Consider the following 9,745-nt stretch of genomic DNA (forward strand, 5'->3'; position numbering starts at 1 on the left):
TGATGTTGACACACACTTCCACTCATCTAGCTTTCTGTACCTGTTTTTGCCTTTTCCTTCTTTTCACCCTTGTTCCCTCTCCTCCCTCTTCCTCCCTCCAGCCCTTTCTCCTTTCTTTTTTCACTCTCTCATTCCTCTGTTTCCCTCTCCTTTCAGCCCTTCCTTCCTTCCTTCCTTCCTTCCTTCCTTCCTTCCTTCCTTCCTTCCTTCCTTTTACTCAAAATCATACTTGTTGGAAATATTGCTCAAGAACACTAGCGTGTGCCCTGATGAATCCCTTAGGTGTCTGCTCCTACCAATGGTTTATTTTTGCTCCATAAAATAGAACCATGAGTCCTCCTCATTGCAGAGCCGGGTGATGAGTGATGTGGTGTCATTTTTGCCCTCAGAACCGACTGCAGCCACCCCCAGCTTCCCGTTTCACAGTACAGCGCTTTCCTGTGAACAGAATGGAGCAGAGACTCAACACAGCTACTTGACTGCACACGGGTGACAAACATGTGGATTTAAAGTATTTGATAAAGTAACTGAGAGAAGGAAAAGCACTCCATTGTCGCAACACTTTCTGGTCACTGACCCAGATCCCCACATTGTCAATGCCCGGATGTCACCTCCGAAGGCACATGAAGCCCAGAGGTTTCAGCCTATCAGTTGGGTTACTTCTCTTGTTGTTACCAGAGGTTGGGATCCAAATGTCTTGCTGTCTGCCAACAGGTGGATATGTCACTCTAGCAGGAAATGTTTTCGTTTGCTTTCTGTCTCTGTGATAAATACTATGACCAAAAGCAACCTTGGGAGGAAAGGGCTTGTTTTCCTGTATTTGCTGTGTGCCCATCATTGGAGCAGAGGCACAAGCTTGAAGTATAAATCATGGAGAAATGCCGCTTTCTGGCTTGTTTCCTGGTCCACTCAGCTGCCTTTCTTATAGCCCAGGCCCAAATGGCTAGGGATGGTTCCACCAACATCAACTAGCAATTAATAAAATGTCCCACAGACATGCCCACAGGACCGTCTGATCTGGGCAATTCTGCATCTGAGGTTGCCTCTTCCCAGGTGACTCTAGTCTCTGTCTAGTGGACAAAAGTTACCCAGCACAGGAGACTGCTGCTACAAATCTTCATGAGAAACCCTATACAAAAATAATTTACAAATGGGATTTAAAGTGTACCACCATTGCTCGAGCTGTTGATGGTGTGTTAACTGGTCTTCTCTTCCCTTAGATTTCTTCACCCCATCCCCTGCCAGGTTCCATCAGAGGAAAAGTGGGTTTAAATGTATGCTTATTTATTTATTTATATAACAGATACTTGGGGGAAATTGGACTTCCATGTCCCTATACTTTCCAAAATGACATAATGAGCATCAATGACAGGGTAGCATCACAGCTCTGAGCCATCAGAACAAATTGCCATTGCAGCCCAGCTGCATGCACAGAGTCTCTCACTGATGAAGCCAGGCTCAAGAATGCAAACCAACGCGCAGCAGCACTTAGCATTCAGCCTGCATCGCTCAGACTGAAACGCACTGTGCTAATGAGGAAGAGAGCTGAATGCCACGAAATCCCCGCTGTACTGGTTCTAAACACAGCTGGATGCCCTGAAAGATGAAGGTGGACACGGGAGACAAACAGCCAGAAGGTATGGAGCAGGCTGAGTGAGCGGTTGGGGTAGGTTCCCGAAGAGGAGGGCAGTGAGTAGTGGTGTGTGTGTGTGTGTGTGTGTGTGTGTGTGTGTGTGTGTGTGTACACTTCTGTCTCAAGGACCCAAAGCTAAAAGTAGTCCCTGCTCTGCTGAGCCCCATGGGATGAAAGGTATAGCTACATCTGATCAAGGAAAACAGGGAATTGTACCTGTTCAAACAGCTGAGGAGCCAAGGTCATAGCTGTCCATTGGCACAGCTGAGTCCAGAACCCCAAAGTGGCCATCTGTTCCTTCCCCCAGTATTTGAGCTCTGGCTTTCTCCCTGCAGGCTTCACCCACAGGTGACAAATCTTTTCTAGCATCGAAGAGGACTGAGCTTTTGCAGGGTCCCATTCTAGCCTCTGGACCTGAGTCTTGGCAGCACTGACTGGTTACCTGCAAGCCACTCGGTCATCCCTTAACCTATCACTGAAATCAAAGAGATGTGATCTCCCAATTGATTGTCTTGGCTAGGTCACATGCTCACCTCTGAGGTTGAAGTGAGGTGAGGTCTGCAGTTACTGTTTGGTGAGTGGGAAAAATGATTAATTTCCCCCTAGAAAACTTGAAGTTTATTAAGGTTTAAAAGACTTCAGACAGCAAACAGGATCATAGTCAACTTAGAGCAAAGAGAGCCTATGGATGGCTGAGGACTTGTAAATACAGCACTGACCAGTGGCTCAGACACCTGTCCAAAGGACTCCTCACAGTCCGAGGACTCCCTGAGACATCAAGGCTCTGTCCTGCCAGCTGCCGTTGTAACGGTGGTCATTGTTGAGAAAGCACAAGATTAACAAGAGCAAACATCAATGAGTTTGTCCTTATTGTCAGTCAGATGTCATGGGGGCCAATAATGCCTAATCACATATAGGGATTGTTGTCAGAGCTTTATACTTATTTTTAAATTGTGTGTGTATGAGTATGTCTCTGGGTACGCTTGTATATGAGTGAGTACAGGCACCCACGAAATCCAGAAAAGGACATGAGATACCCTGGATCTTGAATTCCATAAGGGTGTGAGCCATTGAATATGGGTGATGGGAAATGACCTCTGGAAGAGCAGTGAGCACTCTTACCCACTGACCCATCTCTCCAACCCTGCCTTTAATTAGTTTTGATAGACTGTAAGTCTTTGTGTTGTCTTCACCTGCTGTTGACTGTTGTGAACAAGTTGATGGCATTTTAAATTGCAGGTTTTATTAGAAGTCTCAGGGTCATCATTTCCAAACTTGTTGATTCTGATGATGCTTCTCCAAGTGTCCTTAATGTTGGACTAGGAGAAGCCATTTGGAAAGCCATAGGTATCAAACGGAAGACTTTCTGAGTATTAGATTCACCGAAGAGGCCATAGCATGGCAGTGTCTTCCTGCTGGAGTCTCTGAGTTAGTCTGACAGACTCATGGCATTTCTCCCTCTGAGAAGTTTTCATGAGGTAAGGCCTCAGGATGTGGCAATCTCAAATGACAGACAAAGAGGAACCATGTTTACAAATCAGCGGTATCTGGGGACCAGTGTCAAGTGGAAGAGAACAGGCCTCACTGTGACTTCCTTCCCAGAAGCCTGGAGTAAAGACTCTGACATCAATGAGCAGGGAAGAGGGGGATGTCAGTGATGGCTCCAGTCCCCCAGTGACACCGCCCCTTGTCCACTCTGTTCCAGAGAGATTCCTGCAACATTTCTGGAAGCCCCAGCGAGATCTCCTTCTCCATGGCCCCATGGAAGAGAGGAGCTGCTGCTCCCTGGTCTCTCAGAACACTCAAGTCTTCTGGAACTGGGAAGCACACATCCTAAACAGGACTTGGGGGTCCTCTCCCAGTGGCCAAGGGGACTGGGGGACCAAGACCTGGAGTCTCTGAGCAGAAGACCAGATGAGACTGGGCTGGATGTCCAGGCCAGGTAAAGACAAAAAAGGGAGATAGGTAGGAAGAGCCAGCCATGGCTAGATCGCCTTGCAGGATATTATATCTGAAGCCTTGAAGGGATACTCAGGTAGCACTGGTTCCCAAGGAAAAGGCCTTGATGAGATACTCAGGTGGAAGAAATAGACAGACTAAGCATTTAAAAGGGGGATGTGTAACTTCTAAGTGAATGGTGAATGACTGTGTAGGTGACTGTAATGCTCCCGCAGCTCCCTGGTTACAGAATTTGCTTGGGCCTCAACCTCAGATCGACTGAAGCCCTTTCAAATGGACAGGTACTCCCACTCACAATAGGAGGTGACCAAGCACAAGGTTATACATGTGGCCCTAAGGAAAGACCTCTGAAATTGCCACATGGTGTCTGGCCAGGCAGATGCCTGCTTGAGGGAGAAGCTGGTCTCCACCTCACCCTATTCACCAAGCAGGGTTAGGCACACATAAACTCCCCCAGCCCCCAGACAGGAAACTTTTCTCACCATGGGATTTGTAGAGTCCTGATGTGAAACTCGCACAATCCTGCAAAGACCTTTAAGCCAAAAGACTCCAAGGAAGCACCCCATTAACTTCCCTGGAGGATGAAATCTTGCCGTGGTGCCATCTCCCTACCCTACTGGCTCCAATTGTCAGTGCCACATGGTGCCAAGGCAGTTCCAAGACCACCTGATCCCATCCTTTCTACTGCCACTGAGGGAAATGCCAGGACCTCCCCTTATCCAAGAAGGTGACAGCTGTTACCTGACCCTAAATCTGGCCACATATTTGCCAGGAGGGAGAGCCCGTCTATGATTGTGGAGAAATTATAAAAGTGATTTTTTTTTCTCACAGTCAGATTTAAAGATCAAACTACTTCCCAATGCAGGTATGGAACTTTTACCAGTCCTAGTGACCTGAAATGGGGCCCTAGTACCACATGGTAGAAGGAAAGAAAAGACCTCTCAGCCTTCCATGCACAGGTAGTGGCACTCCCACACATTAAACAAATAAACAGAAAATAACATAACATGAAGTCTCCCCATCAGTATAAGAGATCAGCTTCCCAGCTTTCATACCGACTATCCCCTATGAATCCTGCAGCCACCTTGTGTCATACTACTGTCCCCTATCCCGCAGCTCCCCTGTGAGTTAGGTAGACAGATGGCACATGCCCAGTGTAACATAGCCATCTTGGGCTCCCTGCCCAGTGCTGCCTCAGGTGCTGAAAGTCCTGACAGTGAGTCTGTGCTGAGAGGAGTTTCCACTCTTCCTCCCATGGTTGCACACCACTTAGGCTTAAACACCAGGCCTATGTGACATCATGACTTCTCAGTTAACCCAAGTCATGGAGTGGAAGGCAATGAAGGGCCTATGAATGTGTTTATGTAAGTGAGAGATTTTGCTAAGGTATCAGCCTATCGTTGAATTCTTCCTAGAGATGAGCAGGGTTTTTTGTTTGTTTTGTTTTGGTTTTGTTTTGTTTTGTTTTTTAATTATGTATGATGTGTGGGTGTGGGTAAGCATGCACATGCCTGCATGTACCTGGGTAGCTCAGAGGTTGATGTCTGGTGTCTTCCTAGATGGTTCTATGTCTTAATCTTGATACAAGGTTTCCCAACTGAACTTGTGACTTGCTATTTCAGCAGGACTTGATGGCCATACTGTCTCTGCCTTTTTCCCTGTGCTGGGACTATAGTGTTGCTCCTGGCTTTTATATGGGTGCTTGGGATTTGAACCCAGGTTTTCGTATTTATGCAGCAAGCAGCTTACCCACCAAAGCACCCCTAGCCCATGAGCCAGCTTCTCTGTTTCAGGATCTTACCTGCTCTTCAGCTTTTGTTCACTTCCCACTTCCTGGGGTGAAGTGCAGTCTCTAGGTGAGGATGGCCACGGCTTGTCTTCTCTATCAGCTTGATTGGATGTAGACTGACTGTGGAAGCTCACCTCTGGGGTGTGTCATCAAGGGTGTGTCTAGAGAGAGCTAACTGAAAAGGGAAGACCCATCCTGAGTGTGGACATGCTGCGCTATCCCTGGGAAAAGATGGTGGACAAGAAGCTCATGAGCGAGGCACCAGTGTTCATCTCTCTCTGCTTCCTGTGGTCCACTGCTTCACACTCCTGACTCCGTGGTCTCTCCACCCTGATGAACTTCAGCGTGAAAGCCAAAACAGATGTGAAACACCTGTGCCACGCATTCCATCACAGCAATGAGAAACGTACAAGGTCTCTGTGAACCGTGACAAAAAATGTTACGAGTTCATAAATCAAACCTGGTGTTATCCTCTCCACACAGTAAGACTTAGGTTATTGGTTGGCCTTCTGTGGATCCCAGATCCTTCAATGTTAAGCTGCTGAATTGTTAATTAAAATTGAAAACATGGCTTCTCCTCACCTTAGGTCATTTGGTCTCTCTTCAGCGTGGTCACACGCTGAAGACACTAGCAACCTATGAAATACTGGTGTCTATGGGGTTTTGAGAAGAGAACTTCAGAAACTACCTAACTTTCCAGGTTTCTTTATTTTCTTTAAATCCAGTGAACTTTGACCTATAGTCTCCACCCAACTTCCACTGGCCAGGCAAGGAATTCAGGCTCGCTGACTTGGGGCTCTCTCTGCACCTTCGGTGAAGGTTATATATGGAGAAGAACATTGGGAAAACCTAGTGCTTTCGTTCTTTGTCATTTCACTCATTACCAGTGGTGGTTAGCTCTGTCAACTTGATACAACCCAGAGAGCACTGTCTGTCTGTTACCAGTGTCTCTCAATGTTCACACTAGAGCTGATTGTGAAATTGGCCATTGGCTGCTTCTCTCTCTCTGCCTCTCCAGCATACCTAGTGAGATGGCTACTGTCAATTGCCATTTTGACCTAAGCTAGAATCAGCTGAGGAAAATGATCTCAAAGAGAATTCATCTAGATTGTGTCAACCTGTGTAGGGAATTATCTTAATTATGTTCATTTGAGGTGGGAAGATATACCCACTTTGGGTAGCACCATTATCTAGGCGGAGAATTCTAAACTGTGTAAGAGTTGATAAAGGGAGCTGGGCATGGTATACATGCATTAATTCATTGCTTTCTGCTCTTGACTGTGGATGTAATGTGTCTAGCTGCTTCACATTTCAGCTGCCTTGAGCTCCCTACACAATGATGGAATCTGGAATTGTGTGAGCTTATTGGGACTATAAAAGGCAGCCTGTTTTCTGGTAGAGCTAGGTTTAAACCCTGGAGACCCAGCAGATTAATCTGCAAGGGATGGAAGGAAGTGTCCCCAGACACTAGGCTTTGGACACAAGGTTCCAGCTCCATAATTCTGTGGCCTTCAGTCACCTAGGCTGTCTGGACTCCACCCCACAGGTAGGCCCAGCCAATTATAAAAGGTGCTGCTTGCCCCCTGCTCACTCTCTTGCCTCTCTCTCTCTTGCCCCCCCCATTCCCTTTTCCCCTCTCTCCACTTGGCCATGGTCCAGCCTCTACTTCCCTACTCTTTCCATCTCTCCGCCTCTCTACAATAAATGCCTTAAAACCACAAACTGCCTCTTTTCATGGGGACCACCATATTGGAGCAATGAAACAGGTCTTCTTCTAGAAAGCCACACATCTAACCTCCCACGGTAGGCCTCTCTGTGTTCTCAGCCATGGCTTCCACCAAACCAAGCTAGCTGCCAACCAAGCCAAGGACTCTCGTCCCTGCAGGTCCCAGCTAGAGCACTCTCCTCCCTGCCCCTTTCCCTTTGGCCCCAGGCCAGAGCCCACCCTTGGGCCCTGTTCCATTCTCAGCTCTTCTGCAATACCCAGCAGTGTCTGTGGTGTCCAAGAGCTAGGTGTCCAACCTGCTGTCCCTGGCCTCCATTCAGGGTTCTGTGGGGACCCCAGACTGCTCTTTCCCTGCCCCTAGAGTGGGGGTCCTGAGTCTTCTTACAGCCCAGTGCCCACCCCACCCCCCAGTGGCAGCTCTGGGTAGGCATAGTCAAACTCCCCGTGTCCACCTCCCCAAGTGGCCCAAGCCCTGGGCTAGATGTAGGACCCTGTTTTTAACCCACATGAGCCAAATAAATCCTTCCTCTCTTAAGTTGTGTTTGTCAGAGTATTTATCACAGCAACAGGACAGAAAACTGAGACATTCAGCATCTTCCCTTCTCTGACCTCAGCCTTCCTGCTGGCCACATCCCTGCTAATCAGCTGAGGACCTGGGGTTGGGGGAGGCCTAGAGAGTGGGATAGCGAAGCTTCCCTGATAGAACTCCAGTCCTCCCTCAGCAGCAAGTGAAACCCAACCAAAATGCCCATAAATTCTCCTGACATCCATGGATCCACTAATGAGTGTTCAGAATTATTTTTTCCATCTTCAAGCTTTCCAAGGAATAAAAGGCATGAGTGTAAAGAATAGCTATAACGGTTTCAAAGGTCTTTCTTATTGAAATGACAAAGTGGAGCGGTTTCTCCTTTCTCTCCTTGGATAATGAGATCGCATCCATGTACTTCAAGAGATGTCTCTCTCTTCCCCAGGGGCTCTTTGTTCCCCAAAAGAGCTGGGTGTTCAATGTTAGGGAGGCTGATGAAGTTCCAGAGCAGCCTGTCAAACTCAAAGACAGAGAGAGATACACCCACAGAGATGCTGAAAGAGGGATAAGAACTTATAGAAAGAGATAAATGAGCATAAAAGTCACAGGCACACAGCAATATGCAGAGTATCAGGAAAAAACCAAAAAAACAAAAAACCAACCAACCAACCAAGCAATCAAATGGAGCTGGAAATGGGAAGAAAGCAGCTATGTCGAATCTTGAGTTTCATGTTCTGTCTGTCATGCTGCAAATTGATTTCGAGTTAAAGCAATCACCAGACCATTTAGATGCCTTAAAGCAGTCTCGACCCCATTGGGGGTTGAATGACCCTGTTATAGGGGCCAGCTAAGACTATCACAAAACACAGGCATTTACATTATGATTCATAACAGTAGCAAAATTACAGTTATGAAGTAGCAGTGAAAATAATTTTATGGTTGGGGGGGTCACCACAACATGAGGAACTGTAGTGAAAGGTCACAGCATTAGGAAGGTTGAGAATCATTGCTTTAGAGGACAGACCGTTTTACTTGCAGACCTTTTAAAGGCAGTCAATCACTCAAAGAAATGCATTTTTTGACCTGTAACCACCCTTAATCTCCTGACACATCTTTGCAGATTCTTGTTGTGCTGAATTTGGTCTCTCACCAACCTGCTGGTGTTGCTTAACATCTAGGTGGCCTCTTCTTTATTTGGTCCTTCTGGAAACTGTCCCTGGGTTTGTATGTGGGTTTGCTATTATCAGGTGTGTGTGTGTGTGTGTGTGTGTGTGTAAGACAACAATAATTATCAAAGAGAAGGTCACAATTTGAGAAGAAGAATGGGAGGAGTAGAAGGGGGAAAGAGAGGGAAAGGGAGAGGTAGAAATGATATAAAAACAGTATTCAGGTATGAGATTGTCAAAAGTTTACAAAGAAAACCGCACATCATCAGCTAGGACAGGAGAACTGAAGAGGAAGGCACAGCAGAGCAGAGACTGGGGCCATGCCTTTGGAAGGTCAACTTCACCTTTCTGTCCCTGCTCTCAGATATCAGACACAGGGTTCTGATGAAATACGTGCTTTTAGCCTCAGAATCCCCTTGAAATGAATGAGCCCAGGTGGGAAGATGTCAAAGTTTGAATGAGAATGGCGTCAATGGGCGCATATATTCCAATGCTTGGTCCCCTATTGGTGGAACTGTTTAGGAGGTGTAGCCTTGAAGCTGTAGCGTCACTGGAGGGTGGTGGGCTTTGAACTTTCAAAAGTCTGTGCCATTCCCAGTTAACTTGCCCTCTGCTTCATACTTGTAGATAAGGATATAAGCTACCAGATACTACTCCAGTGCCATGTCTGCCTGTCTCTACCATGTTCCCACCCAAGATGGCCATGAACTCACACTGAAGCTCCAAGTCTTCAAGTTAAACACTTTTTCAAAATAAGTTGCCTTGGTCATGCTGTTTGGTCACAGCAATAGAAATGAACTAAGAGAGTAGAATGAATAAGTCAGATGAGAACATTACTCCACTGTTACATGTGTAGCCTCTGAAGAGTCTGCTGGATTCAGCTGTGTCCTCAACTCCAATGCTGTGTGTGACAGTCAAGCTCCTGGGTGTTTCTGTGCCCCCTTTC

The sequence above is a fragment of the Mus caroli genome, unplaced genomic scaffold, assembly GCF_978045245.1.
Source record: "Mus caroli unplaced genomic scaffold, Mus_caroli_1 scaffold_8, whole genome shotgun sequence".
Lineage (NCBI taxonomy): Eukaryota > Metazoa > Chordata > Mammalia > Rodentia > Muridae > Mus > Mus caroli.